This window comes from Lemur catta, chromosome 12 (assembly GCF_020740605.2).
Source record: "Lemur catta isolate mLemCat1 chromosome 12, mLemCat1.pri, whole genome shotgun sequence".
Taxonomy (NCBI): domain Eukaryota; kingdom Metazoa; phylum Chordata; class Mammalia; order Primates; family Lemuridae; genus Lemur; species Lemur catta.
The window spans coordinates 93,889,951-93,905,307 of NC_059139.1; the positions used below are offsets into that span (position 1 = coordinate 93,889,951).

General features: G+C 55.3%; 2 pseudogenes; one reads left to right on the forward strand and one right to left on the reverse strand.

The window, feature by feature from the left end:
• The first annotated feature begins 10,140 nt into the window (after positions 1-10,140).
• LOC123648765 lies at positions 10,141-10,289 on the forward strand (annotated as a pseudogene).
• A 3,851-nt stretch (positions 10,290-14,140) lies between these two features.
• On the reverse strand, positions 14,141-14,232 carry LOC123648758 (annotated as a pseudogene).
• Between the last annotated feature and the right edge of the window lie 1,125 nt (positions 14,233-15,357).

Here is a 15,357-nt window from a genome sequence, read left to right on the forward strand (position 1 = left end):
TCTCTCAGTTGCTTAAACCATGTCCAGAAGTCCCCATGGGAGGTGACTTCACAGTCAGATACAAAGCTATCCGACACACAAGGCAATACCACCTAGCAAAGAGAATGAACAAGTTTAACCTTACGCAACAATATGACTGAACTGTGCAACTGTATTGTTGTGCAAAAGAAGCCAGACTCCCAAGTGTGTGTGCTGCATGATTACATGTGTGTAACATCCAGAAGCAGGAAAAACTACAAATGCTGGTAAAAGACAGCTTAGTCATTACTCTGGTAGAGAGTTGTCAGTGACTGAAAGTGGGTAGTGAAGGACTTTTAGGGGTATGGTGGTGTCTGTTTCTTGATCTGGATGCTGGTTTCATAGGTGTGTTCAATTTGTGAAGATGTATGAACCTATACACTAATGATTTGTTGACTTACTGTATGTATCTGGTTTTAAACAGACAATTTTTCAGAGCATTTTTAGGTTCACAGAAAAATTGAGTGGCAGGTGCAGAACGTTCTCATATACCCCAGGCCCCTGCACACGCACAGCCTCACCAAACTGTCAACATATCCTCCCAGGATGGTACATTTGTTCCAATGGACAAACCTACATTGACACATCATAATCACCCAAAGTCCCTAAGTTTCATTAGGGTTTACTCTCAGTGCCGTACATTCTGGTTTAGACAAATGTACAGTGACATGTATCCACCACTAGAATATCTGACAGAATAGTTTCATTATCCTAAAAACTCTCTGTGCTCCATGGACTCATCCCTTGCTCCCCTTGAACCGTCAACAACTACTGCACCTTTTACTATCTCCATAGTTTTATCTTTGCTAGAATGTCATATATTAGAATATTACAAAATGTAACCTTTATAGATTGGCTTCTTTCACTTAGTAATATACGTTCAAGCTTCCTCCATGTCTTTTTTTGTGGTGTGATAGCTCAGCTCTTTTTAGTACTGAATAATGTTCCATTGCTTGGATGTACTACAGTCTGTTTATTTATCCACCTACTGAAGGACATTTTGGCTGCTTCTATAGACATTTGCATGCAAGTTTTTGTGTAAATGTAGGTTTTTAACTCATTTGCATAAATACCAAGGAACACAATTGCTGGATCATATAAGAGTATGTTTAGTTTTGTAAGATACTGCCAAACTGTCTTTCAAAATGACTGTACCACTTTGCATTTCCACCAGCAATGCATAATGGTTGTATGTTATATTTTAATGAAATGTTTTTTAAAAACTAGTTGAAATATAAAAACAAAAGTCTACTCGAAATCCAAACAAATTCGGAGTATTTAAAAGAATGTGCCACAGGTTCTGAATGTAAGTCTAAAAGAGTTTCCAAAAATATTTAGATCACAAACAGTGTCCTTAGAATAAGAGTAAATGCATGGCCACCCTACTAGAGCCTCCCTGGGGCATGTGTTCGATCAGGCTTGTGAAAACTGCACTGAGAGTCGGTGCACTTTAGAGCCTCAGCAGGGCAGGTCCACCAGATCCACACGAAGCCTTCGGTGCCTTCGAGCCCCTTGAGACCTGGGCAGACACGGCCTTCAGCCAAACGGCCCTGTCTTCCCAGTCCGAGGCCAGTGTATATCTGAAGTCCTCTGACTTCGGATCATATATTTAGATGTGAAACTCCTTTTCACTGTTTGCTAGTTAGAAAGTCTGTAATGCACCTCTCCATCTTTAAAAAAAAAAAGTGATTGTTTTGTGTTTGACAATGAGCTACCCAAGAAGGAGATATAGGCAGTCAATCCCCAAACTAGCAGGACATCAACTTCTACTGAGCGTCTTGGGGATGAGAGGTTATCCTCCTTGGGTTCACATAGTGGGTGTCTATCTCTGGAAATATAAGTTAGAAACAAAAGTAACAGTCATACTCTGCTTTGTATGGTTGCTTTAACTTTTCGAAGTGTTGGCATATCCACTTAGCGTATTCATTCACTATGCCATTACAGCAGAGTCACATTTTATGAGGAGCAATAGACTCTGAAGAGAGTGTGTGAGGTAAACATTGTCCTTACAACTTCCTTAAATAACTGTACGGTCTACATGGTCTGTTCATTCACAAAGTAGCTGGCTTGCATTTAAACACCAGGTGGTATTACAAACACGTGTCTTTAAACAAGAGGCTGATGATCACAGTCGGCACAAGATGCATGCTCTCAGTGGGAGAGCAAACACATACTGACAGGAAAACAGTGAGTTGAGTCTCCCATCTCATGCTCTCTTCCTAGAGCGGGGCTCAGCCAGCTTTTTCAGAAGAGGCCAGAGAACACACATTTTAGGCTTTTTGTGGTCTTTGTCACAAATCCTCAACTCTGCCATTGTAACATGAAAGCAGCCATGGACAACAGGTCAACAAGTGGGCATGGCTGTGTTCCAATGACACTTCATCTACAAAGCACACAGTGGGCAGGGTTTGGCCCAGGGGCTGTTGTTTGCAGACCCCTGTGGCAGGTGTACGGCCATTGCCTGGGGTTTGCAGACAGGAATGCAGGCACTATTGAGATTGTTTTCTTTCTCTCAGTTTCTTTGAGTGGGTAAATTTACAGGGACGAAATACACAGAGGATGCAAGTCTCCCGTGCCGAGTATCTGTGTTATGAACTGTGTACGGTGCCGAGACAGGGGGACCACGATGCCTCGCCCTCCCGGGATCTTAGTTGTGAAGAGACAGCAAGCTGTCCACCAAATAGTCATAGTTCTCTTTTTGTGCAAGGATTAGTATTAATACGTGGCCTCCTTCACAATTAGGTGAAAATACATAACTGTTGTCACCAGTGAAATGTGAGCAGAAGTAACACAAGGGTAGTTATGAAGCAGTAGCGTCTCCTCTGCACACTCATCCCAGGTTTTGGCTGCACATATGCAACTCCAAGCGTCTAGGGGAGGACAGAGCCGTAAGACAGAAGGAACCCGAGTCTCTGAATTTCTGCCTGGAGGTATCCATCAACCAAGTGATAAATATACTTCTACTGAGTTAAGCCTCTAAAACATGGGGTTTTAAGGGTTATGGCCACTAACATTACCCTAACTGGAGCAATAGTCTGGCAGAGAATACAAACCACATGAACTGTCATGAGCCAGTGTCTTATGAGCTGTATAAATGCTGTGTTGCAAGAGTATCAAGGAGGGAACATGAGAAAGACAACTTCTACCTGAGAATTCAGGCAAGACATATGACAGAGTCAGTGGGTCTGGAGGGCTTAGCTCACCAGATCTTTGCAAAAACCCTGTCATCACCATTTAGGATATTAGGACTCTGGGGTTCAGAGAGGCTAAATGACTTGGGCGAAATCACCCTCCTGGTCACTGGCGGGGCCAAAATTCCTGAATCAACGCCAGCTCCCTTCCCCTGCATGACACTGTCTCCAACCCGTGATCGGGAGAGGGGATGGGACTGGCCAGGACAAGGCTTAACCAGGACCTACAACCTACAACGTCTGTTCTTCTCCCCGACACAGCCAGTGCCCTGCTTTAGAAGCGATCCTGCTCAGGGATTCCTGAATAAGCCAACTCCTTTCCTTCCTCAGGGGCCAAGAAAATCAGGACATGTGACCTTAGGTGGTAGAAAGAGTCTGGTGCACAGGTGGAAGCTGCTCCCTGCAGGGAAGTGTCCGTGCCCCCTGCAGGTGTGGCCTGACCCTCTTGGCCTCCCACAGCAGGCCAGGCAGAGTGGGCATTGGAAGGCAGACCAGAAAATGGAGCATGGAGGGTGGTGGGGGAGAGATTAATGGTTTCTACTTTTTATTATGATAAATGATGTTTGACACATTAAGTAGAAGAATTTTAATACATATGCACACACAAAAAGCCAGTTTCCCTAAGGCGGCTCTTCCTGGCTCCGATAATTTTCTTGGCAAGATAAATGGTGCACACACTTCACCTTGTTTTTATTTCCCTTGAGCCTCTCAAAATCTCGTGGGCGGGGTGGGTGGTCCCGACCCGATGTTTTCTCCTGCACAAGTCCCCATGCTGGGGCCGGGGACTGGGCCCTGGGTGGCGCAGGTGGCTGGCTAGGGCCTCCCTGACCCTCTCTGCCACGGGGGGGGGTTCCTTGGAGTCAACCAGATGTCCCTGAATGCCCCTTGTCTGCTGGCACTGGGGACCCGCTGGAGACAGGTGGCCCTGTCAAGTGTCAGGGTAGCAGGCGTGTTCAAGTGGCTCATCCCAGTCTCCCTGCACTGTATTTTTGGTCACCTCATATCATCATCTTCCGCCTCCAGGTTAGTACTTGCACACTGTCCTTTGGCGAATGTCACTGGAGGGGTTGGGCCTCCGCTCTCCGGGGCCTTTAGCCGCGTGCCAGGCGAGGGAGGGTCCATTCCTGGTGAATGGGGGCCGCTCTTCTCCTTCTGCCCGCGGGCACCTCGTCTCTCCTCCCCGCCTGCGGGCGGTGGGTGGGAGGCGCGGGTGCAAGACTATGCGGCCTGACCTCACTCGCCCCACCCTCGGCCTCCTGGCCTTGGGGGCTTGTGGGTCCTCTTGACTCAGCGGGCAGCCCTCCCTCCTCTGTGGCTGTTGCCTGGTGGGATCAACCCCCCGCGATGGACGGGAGACTGTCCCTCCCGCCTGGTCGCGTGCCCTGTTTGGCATGCGGCTTCTGGGTCTTGCGTGGCCGTTTTGCGGTGCCCCTGGAGCGCACTCGGTTGTTCCTCAAGGTGCCCAAAGCCGAGTGGTGGTTGTCGTCCTCATTCCTGGCGACCCCCTCGTCGCTGCTGCAGCGTCTGCTGCTTTGGGTACACCCTCGAGCAGTTTGCTTGGGGGGGGGTCGAGGCGGGTAAGCCAAGAGGCACCCCTCTTCGCTGCGTGGGCACCCCCAGGATGTGCGTGGGGGACTTTGAAAGGCAAGCACGTGGCTTCTGCTTTTCGCTCCCTGCCCAAGAGGGAGTTATTGCAAGGTCGTGTGGTCGTGTGGAGATTGTGGTGGGGTGCCGGCCGGCCCCATGGAGTCCTCTAACCCGGTCTGGTCTGCCTCGTTGTCCCTCTCCCGTGCTGGCGTGAGAGCGTTCCCTTCGAAGTGAGGTGGTTTTTGGATGAGAGGCCCCCATGGCCAATGCTCAGGAGTTGCCACGTGCGCTTTTTCCCCATATCGCAGACCCCCCCACTCCCCCCGGGCGTGGCTGAACGCCTCCACTGGGGCCCTGACGGGGGTGACCCGGCGTCTGAGCGACCCACCTTCCACGAGAAAGCGTTTTCTCTAGCGATCCTGGAGGCGTGTCCTCTTCTGGGGTTTGTCGGATTCCGCCCCAGCCAGCCGCCTCTCTGCGCGTCGTCAGCCGCCGCCCCTGCGGCTGCCAGTTGTGCGTGGGCAGAGTTCCCTCCTCCCCCGCCGTGGGGGTGGAGTGGTCCGCGGGCCCCGCAGTGGGGGCCGAGTGCCACTCTTCGCCTAACGTGGTCCGCGCCTCCCCACTCTGAACTCCGGGGGAGGGTCACGCCGGGCCGGGCCGGCGTTCCAGCCGTGAAGGGCGCCCACGTGCGTGCGCTGCGTGCCGCGGCCGCGGGTCGCCCCGGTGTGCGCTGGGGGACGGGAGGGTAGAGCCCGTCTCACGGCCCCCCTCCCCTGTGAGCGTGCGGCCCTCCACCCGGTCCGTGCCAGGCCGCGGATGGATGGGTGCTCCCGTGCTGGCACGTGTGGACCACGGCTTGGGGTCGCCTGGCCTCGGGGCCGCCCGCCCTCGGGGTCGTTCCACGGGGTCATGGCACTCCCGGGAACAGACGAGAATGGGATTAGGCGTGGTGACATAGGGGACCGAGAGGCGAGGTCGCTCTGGGAGGCCTCAGTGGCGAGGCCGTGGCCCGTGGGGCGGTCGAGGGGTGCCGAAGGCTTTGGCCACCTGGCGCCACGGGTGCGTTGTGGGACCATTCTCGAGGTTAAGGAGGTGGGATCCCGTGGCGTTGTTTCCCCAGTGGCCCGGTCGTGGTGGAGGTCTTGCCTCCTTTGGGTTGTGGTGCCTCGCCCTCGCAAAGTCTCATCCTGTACAGGGCGCACACTCTCTGTCTTCTTCAAGGCTGGCGATCACCCCTGACGAGCGTTTGACCAATTGCGCTGTCCGAACCTGACCTCGTCACATGGGGGGATGTCGCCCTGGCCGCCAAGGGCGTGGACTGCGTCCCCCAGGCGCACCGTGCCTCGGTTGAACGGTCAGCGGGCCTCCACGTGGTGGGGCGAAAGGCGTGGGGGGGCCGGTCGCGCGTGCGCGCATGAAAAGGGTTTCTCCAGAGCTGCACATGACTGCGGCGGTGGTCGGGTCCGGTCCCTCTGAGGCCCGCGGGTGGGTTCGCCGGAGGTGCAGCAGGTCCTCCTAGGTGCCGCGGGACCGCCCTTGTGCACAGAGACCACTGGCAGTGAGATCCCGTGCGTGTCATGGCCCGTGTTTTGTCATCGGACCTTGCCCCCTTGGGCTCCCTGTCGGCCGGAGGCCCATTGCCATGTCGTCGCCTTATGCCGTGCCTGACGTCCCCTGCCGGAGGCCGCCTTCAGCCGTCTCGTCCTCTTCCGTCCGGCTTTCGATCCTGGGGATCTGTGCCCCAGTGTGCATCGCTCATGTGTGTCTGTAGACGCCCCTCCTGTGCTACGGCAATGCCCGCCCGCTTGCCCGCGGTGTTGTGTGTCTGCGTGCGGGGCGCCATCGCCCCCCGTAATGGCCTTTTCCCCCCGGCCGGTGGGTTTGCGTGCTTGACTGCGGGGTCTGGTGGTCTCTCTTCACTGGCCAACCGTGGTGCCCTTACAGACCGGGCAAGGATGCCTGCTGTGGGGACAGTATGGGCTTTGGCCCGGCCCGAGCCTCATTCTGTGTGGGACAGGCACAGGTGGCTATGGTCATGGTGCCGACTGGCTGCGTGGTTTGGGCACCAAGCCCCTCTGTCTCGGCCCGCGTGCCCGTCCTCCGGTGGTCCCTATCGCTGCGGGGGCCGTCGCCCTTCCCCCGCTGCTTCACGTTCTCTGCGCCTGTGCACCCTGCCTTTGCGGTTGGACTTGTGGGTGCTTGGGGTCCACCATGGCAGGCGTGGGCCAGGGCATCAGGGCGGGGTCCTTCTCTGCACTACCCTTCTCCTCCCCGTCTAGCCCCATACTCCGCTACCTTCCAGGATTCCCTTCCTTCATGTTTCTTCTAACACCTGGCCACCAAAAGAGGCTGGCGAGGACGGCTGTCCTGGTGCGGGGGGGGGGGGGGCGTGCTTCTCGGCTCACCGGGCTCTCCTACCTGGTTGATCCTGCCAGTAGCATATGCCTGTCTCAAAGATTAAGCCATGCATGTCTAAGTACACAGGGCTAGTACAGTGAAACTGCGATTGCTCTTTAAATCAATGATGGTTCCTTTGGTCACTTGCTCCTCTCCTACTTGGATAACTGTGATAATTCTAGAGCTAATACATGCCGACGGGCGGCGACCCCCTTCGCGGGGGGGTGGGGGGGAATGTGTGCATTTATCAGATCAAAACCAACCCGGTGAGCTCTTTCCTGGCCCAGGCCGGGGGGCGGGCGCCGGCGGCTTTGGTGACTCTAGATAATCTCGTGCTGATTGCATGGCCCCTGAGGCAGCGATGACCCATTTGAACTTCTGACCTATCGACTTTCAATGGTAGTTGCTGTGCCTACCATGGTGACCATGGGTGACGCAGAATCAGGGTTTAATTCTGAAGAAGGAGCCTGAGAAACGGCTACCACATACATCCAAGGAAGGTAGCAGCTGCACAAACTACCTACTCCCAACCCAGGGAGGTAGTGATGGAAAATAACAATACAGGACACTTTCGAGGCCCTATAATTGGAATGAGTCCACTTTAAATCCTTTAACGATGATCCATTGGTGGGCAAGCCTGGTGCCAGGAGCCACAGTAATTCTAGCTCTAATAGTGTATATTAAAGTTGCTGCAGTTAAAAACCTCATACTTGGACCTTGGGAGTGGATGGGTGGTCTGCTACAAGGTGAGCCACCACCCGTCCCTGCCCCTTGCCTCTCGGCGCCCCCTCGATCCTCTTAACTGAGTGTCCTGTGGGGCCCAAAGCGTTTACTTTGAAAAAATTAGTGTTCAAACAGGCCCGAGCCGCCTGGATACCACAGCTAGGAATAATGGAATAGGACTGTGGTTCTATTTTGTTGGATTTTGTAACTGAGGCCATGATTAAGAGGGATGGCTGGGAGCATTCGTATTGTGCTGCTAGAGGTGAAATTCTTGGACTATTGCAAGACGGACCAGAGTGAAAGTGTTTGCCAAGAATGTTTTCATTAATTAAGAATGAAAGTCTAAAGTTTGAAGATGATCAGGTACCGTCGTAGTTCCGACCATAAACGATGCCGACTGGCGATGTGGTGGCCTTATTCCCATGACCTGCTGGGCAGCTTCTGGAAAACCAAAGTCTTTGGGTTCCGGGGGGAGTATGGTTGCAAAGCTGAAACTTAAAGGAATTTGATGGAAGGGCACCACCAGGAGTGGTGCCTGCGGCTTAATTTGACTCAACATGGGAAACCTCACCCGGCCTGGACATGGACAGGATTGACAGATTGGTAGTTCTTTCTTGATTCCGTAGGTGGTGGTGCATGGCCGTTCTTTGTTGGTGGAGCGATTTGTCTGGTTAATCCCAATAATGAACGAGACGCTGGCATGCTAACTAGTTATGTGAACCCCGAGCGGTCAGCGTCCACAGCTTCTTAGAGAGACAAGTGGCGTTCAGCCACCCAAGATTGAGCAATAACAGGTCTGTGATGCCCTTAGATGTCCCGAGCTGCATGTGCACTACACTGACTGGCTGGGTAACCCGTTGAACCCCATTTGTGATGGGGATCGGGGATTGCAATTATTCCCCATGAACAAGGAATTCCCAGCAAGTGCGGGTGATAAGCTTGTGTTAAGTCCCTGCCCTTTGTACACACCGCCTGTCACTACTACCGATTGGATGGTTTAGTGAGGCCCTCAGATTGGCCCGCCGGAGTCGGCCCACAGCCCTGGTGGAGCACTGAGAAGATGGTCGAACTTGACGATCTAGAGAAAGTAAAAGTCATAACAAAGTTTCTATAGGTGAACCTGCAGGGAAGAATCATTAATGAGAGCCTGTGGGCCTGTTGCTGAGCTAGCAATCGATTGGTGGCTGGTTGTGTGTGTGTTTCCTCACGTGTGTGGTGCAAGGGCCATTGCTGTCCTGGCTCCCCGTCCTTCCCGCTAGGGTGGTTTGAGGTTCGGGGGACTGCGTGTGTGCCCCTCTTGGCACCCTGCTGGCCTGCTGGCCACACACCCTGGCCCCTGCCTTACGGTGCTGTCCATGACTGCCTGCAGTGTGGGCCACCCTTGGCACATCTCTTATGATGCGCATTGAGGGTGTGGTGGTCCCTTCCCTGTGGAGTTTGCCCGCAGTTCCGGGGGGTGGCTGGGGACTCAGCCACCAGGGGGTCCTGCCGCATCCTGTCATCTCCTGTGGCCACTGGCCTGGGATGTGTTCCACCCCTCCCACCCCTGCCATTCATCTGCCATCCGTTCATGTGGTTGGTGGGGGGGGTTGGGTGCCCCGTCATGGCTGTGGTAGGGTCGTGAGATGTGGTGCCCTGTGGCAGCTGCAGCTTGAACTGGGGAGGTGGTGTGTTGGTGTGGCTGGCGATTGTTGGTGAAGGGTGCATGCCGCCATCTTTCCTCCCCATCTGCACCCCCGTCCAGGTACCTAGCATGTTTTGGTGTGGAGGTTTAAGGACCCCTGGGGGTTGCCTGTCTGCACTGTGGGTTGGGGCAGTGGGCCTGGCATTGTTTGGGTGGAGGGGGTGGAGGTCTGGAAGGCCTGGCCTTGCCCCGGCAGACCCCAGGCCTTCCTCCTCCCCTGCTCCTCCCATGTCACCCAGACTCCACCCCTGGTCTGGGGTGCTGCGCATGTGTGTGCAATGTGCCATGGGTCATTGGTGGTTGTCATGGAAAAGGGGGCTTGACCTTGGTGGTCATTGTTGCATCCATTGCTGCATGCCACATGGGGGTCTGTGCCCGCATGCCATGTGCCCTGTGTGAGAACTTCCGACCTTTTGGAGTCTGGTCCTGTTGTCTTGACTGGCTGGCCTGAGGCAATTCCCTCCTCCTTGGTGGGGTGGGGGGAAGGTGTGCCAGGGAGGGCCTCCCTCCGCAGAGGGCCTTGCCCATCAAACCTCATATGACTCTTAGCTGTGGATCACTCGGCTCGTGAGTCGAAGAACGCAGCTAGCTGCGAGAATTAATGTGAATTGCAGGATACATTGATCATAGACACTTGAAGGCACTTTTGGCCCCGGGTTCCTCCTGGGGCTACGCCTGTCTGAGCCATTGCTTGGAGATCAGTCAATTGCCCCCTGGGTTGTGCCTCAGGGCCTCCACTGGGTCATGAGGCTGGGGGTTTCTACCGCAGGGCCCTGCTAAGGGGGCCTCTGTCCCCCTAAGTGCAGACCTTGGCGATGTGACCCTCTTCTGTCTGATCCCCCCATGTTAGGCCTGCCGTTGGTGCATGGGGTGGGGGGTGTGGTGGGGTCACATTGCTGCCTGCGATGAGGGAGAGAGGCCAGGAGGGCTTTCTCACCCCCAGATTTCTCCTGTGGCCTCCGCGGTGCAATGCTCTCAGGAGCTGCCTTGTGCTGTGTGTGGGCAGGCCTTCCCCCTTCTTGGGGTTTGCCTGGGAGGGCCCAATGGGGGGTTCCTGTGCCCATCGTGTGCCTTGGTGTGTCTTGGTTGGTTGGTGCTGGGGATTGGGGATGAGGTTTGGGTGTGTGAGGGTGTTGTGTCTGTCTGGGTTGCTGTCTTTTGCCACCTGCCCCCAGCAGCAACCAGGTGGTCTGGCCCGGCTCCCCCATACCCCTCTTCTTGCCCTCTTCCCTGGTGCTGCCAACCAAACGTGCATGGTGTGTACAGGGGGCTGCGTCACGTACCCACTGTATTGCCTGTTTGGTCCTGCGCCTTGGGGATACGTGCCCCATTGGTGACCCGTGGGACACCGTGGTGTCATATGCCATTGTGTGCCCACCCCTGGGGTTGCTGTGGCCCACTGCCATGCTGTGTGTCCTGAGCCTGGGCATGGGGCTTAGAATGGGGTTGAAGCCCTGTCTTGGCTGGTCCCTGCCTGGCCGAGAGGATGCCTGGGTGCCTGGGGAGAAGGAGGGTAGTCTGTTGGTGGGGGGCTCTGGTCTCATCTGGAGGTGGAGGGGGAAGAGGGTGCCACCAGCCTGTCCCTGTTTACGGCCCAATGGCGCCCCTCTCTGTGACCCCCTCCCTCCCTTGTGTGTCTTGGTGCACCCCTTGTGCTTGTGCAGTTGTGGTTGGCTGACGTGTGTGGTCTTCGACCCACCGGCTGGTCCATGCTGACTGACCTGTGCTCTGTCCTGTTGCCCCCTGGCCTCTGACATGCTCTCCTTCCCCGTGCCTGCCTTTGTGACATGCCTAGGCTGCTGCTGGGGTCCTCACGGGGCATGGCTGGGGAGGTGCCATTGTATGGAGGGCCGGGGACAGTGGTTGACTGTGGCGCCCCCTGCTCTGTTGAGTGTGTGTGGCCACTCCCACCTCTGCCCTCGCCTCTCCAAGTGTCCAAATGTGCACTGGGATGCGCCCTTTTTCCCCACTGTGTGGGTGCCTCCCCTCTGGGAGGCGACCTCAAATCAGACATGGCGACCCGCTGAATTTAAGCATATTAGTCAGCGGAGGAAAAGCAACTAACCAGGATTCCCTCAGTAATGAGTGAACAGGAAAGAGCCCAGTGCTGAATCCCCCCGTGGTGGGGTGCGGGGGGGGGGATGTGTTGTTAGGAAGACGCACTCCCTGGTGTTGCTTGTGGGGGGCCCAAGTCCTTCTGATCGAGGCCCAGCCCATGGACGGTGTGAGGCCGGTAGCGGCCCCCGGTGCGCCGGGCCCGGGTCTTCCCGGAGTCCGGTTGCTTGGGAATGCAGCCCAGAGCGGGTGGTAAACTTCATCTAAGGCTAAATGCCGGCACGAGACCGATAGTAAGTACCGTAAGGGAAAGTTGAAAAGAACTTTGAAGAGAGTTCATGAGGGTGTGAAACCATTAAGAGGTAAATGGGTGGGGTCCGTGCAGTCTGCCTGGAGGATTCAACCCAATGGTGTCGTCTGGCCCTGCCACCGATCCGGTGGATCTTTTCTGCCACCCCATTCCTCCTGACCGCTTCACCCACCCTCCCTCCTGTGCTGCCCCTCCTCCTCCCCCTTCCAGGTGTGTTGAGGGGCTCTGATGGTGCCTGGATGGGCGAGTGCGGCCAGGGCTGGCGTTGGTGGGGGCCTGCCCCCCGTCCAGCGACCGGCTCCTGCTGGGTGCATTTCCACTGCTGGTGATGCGCCTCGACAGGCTACATAATGGCTGGGGAGGCCTGGCAGGGAAGGTGGCTTGGGGGTCCCTGTCCACTCTGCCACCCTCCCTCTCCCGAGAGGAGGGGGCACAGTGGGGGGTAGGCCCAGCCCCCGAGTGTTACAGCCCCCTGGCAGCAGCGCTGGCTGAATCCTGGGGCTGAGGAAGCAAACCTGTTGCTGTGCTCTCTCCCATGCTGGTGCACAGCCCCATGGAGGTTCCCACGCAATTGGGCTTCCCTCCACGTGGGCATGCTGTTGATTCTCTGGGGGGGTGGGCTGCCCCTCCCATGCTGCCACCGCTCCCCCACCCCCTCTGTGCTCTCCTCGGACCCCCTCCCAGGGGGCTTTGGGGAGGCCCGTGCATCTGGGGGTGGGGCGGACTGGCCCCAGTGCACCCCAGGTGGGTTGTGCCATTGGGTCCAGGGTATTGTTTTCTCTCCAGGGGCCATGCTGGACGTTTTTGAAAGCCAAGCATGCCCTTGGGGTCGGTGGTGACATCGGCTACCCACCTGACCCCTCCTGAAACACGGACCAAGGAGCCTAACGTGTGAGTCAGGGGCTCGCACAAAAACCGCTGTGGTGCAAGGATGGTGAAAGCTGGTGCCACTGGCCGGCTGAGGTGGGATCCTGAGGCCTCTCCAGTCTGCCGAGGGTGCACCACCGGCCCGTCTCGCCAGCCAGGCGCCGGGGAGGTGGAGCACAAGCGCATGTGTTAGGACCCGAAAGATGAACTATGCCTGGGCAGGGCGAAGCCAGAGGAAACTCTGGTGGAGGTTTGTAGCGGTCCTGACGTGCAAATCGGTCGTCCGACCTGGGTATAGGGGCGAAAGACTAACTGAACTGTCTAGTAACTGGTTCCTTTTGAAGTTTCCCTCAGGATAGCTGGCACTCTCGCAAACCCTCCCCGCCACCGCAGTTTTATCCAGTAAAGTGAATGGTTAGAGATCTTGGGTCCGAAATGATCTTTAACCTACTCTCAAACTTTGAAGTTTGCAGTGAGCCTTGAAGCCTAGGACGTGGGCCGGGTGGAGCTGCAGCAGGTGCAGATTTTGATGGTAGTAGCAAATATTCAAATGAGAACTTTGAAGGCTGAAGTGGAGAAGGGTTCGATGTGAACAGCAGTTGAACATGGGGTCAGTGGGTCCTGAGAGATGGCTGAGTGCGGTTATGAAGGAATGAGTGATGGCCCCTGAGGCCTCCTCCCCGAACATCCCTCTGGGGTTTATCCCTTGGGCTGGTACCCGCGTTCCGGGAGAGCATGTTGTTGGAGTGGGTGACCAAAGTGGTGGCAGCACTGGGGGTTGTTGGTGGGGTGGGCCCCATGTGGTGCCGCTACTGTCCTGGGTGGTGGCGATGCGTGGACATGGTAGTTGTGGCTGTCTGGGTGCTGCGGCCCTGTCCCCTGCTGTGGCAGCAGTGGAGGGGTCATCTGGTCCGAATCCCACCTGTCTCCGCTGCCTGCACCCTCTTCTTCCCCTGTGAATCGAGGTCGACCAGCAGGCCATCTGCCGGTGCCACCGTGGATGCCATGGTCCACGGGGTCCACCAGATGTCCCCGTCACAATGCGGGGCTGGCCTTGTTGACACTAGGGAAGGGGTCACCATGAGAAGGCTCTGCAGCTGCAGCTTCCCGACTCCCTCTCCTTCCCTTCCTCACTATGTGGCCGAAGGTGTGACTTTTTTTTTCTTCTTCCTCGCTCGCTCTTCCTTTCTTTACACCCCACCCCCCCTTTTTTCGTCCAAACACATGCAATCATCATGCTCACGAACTATCCTGGGACCTGGCGTGACTTTAATCGCAACCCCCCCCTCCCCCGTATTCATGGTTTCACGTCATGCGGGTGATGTACCAGCACAGCAGGAGGTGCATCTCACACATGCGTGTGAACACGCGATCACCACGTTTATGAACTGGAAAGGGATCTGTCTGGTGTGACTTTGCAATTACTTCCCCCCCCCCCCCCCCCCCCCGCTGAGAATGAGTTTCCCCGGCCTCCTGTGCCCGCCTGGGAATCGGCTGCAGACACCGTGGCCCCGGGTCCGCCACAGGTTGCCCTCGGCCTCCCTTGGCACAGTGCCCTGGGGTCCACCAGACGTCTCCGGCGAATTGGGGCCGCAGTGTGCTGTTGACGGTGTGGTCACTAGGTGTCGCTCTGGGCTCAGTAGTCTTCCTTCTCGCTGTGACTTTGGTCTCTTTTTTTAAAATTTCTTTCTTCTTCTCTTTCCCTGTCTCCATTTTCCCTTTTTAATCTCTTTCTCTCTTTTTGTTGCTTTTTTCGCGGCACATGGGTGATGTGTGTGTGGACCAAACGCAGCGTGAGGGAGAAGACACGTCACACACCTAGGTGTGAACACCCGATCGTCAAGCTTCTGAGTACCGACCGATGGATCTAGTACTGACTTTTTAATTGTTTTCTTTTCTCTCTCTCTCTCTCTCTCTCTCTCTCTCTCTCTTTCTTTCTTCTTTCTTCTTTCTTTCTTTCTTTCTTTCTTTCTTTCTTTCTTTCTTTCTTTCTTTCTTTCTTTCTTTCTTTCTTTCTTTCTTCTTTATTTCTTTCTTTACCTTTCAGATGGGGTCTCAGTATATTGCTCGAGATCCTCTCCAACTGCTGCACTTGGACAATCCCCCTGCCTCTGCCTCCCAACGTGCTAGGACTACAGGCGTGAGCCACCGCACCTGGCCTCATAATGTTCTGTCTTTACAGGTTACATGTGATGTTTTCATACAGGCATATAATGTGAATTAATCAAATCAGGGTAATTGGGGTACCCGTCACCTCAGGCATTTAACATTTCTTTGTGTGGGGAACATTTCAATTCCACTCTTTGAATTTGTTTCAGATTATACCCTACCCAACTGATGGTTCCTTCAAGTCACTTTGTTGTGCTCATCGATATTTTATTCATTTTCTCTATCTGACTATAGTTTCACACCCATGATCCATCCCCACTTTACCCATCCAACCTCACCCCTACCCTGTGCTGCCCTTCCTGGCTGCTGGTAACTGCCATTCTATGTTCTATCTCTGTGAGAGAGATTGTTTTTAA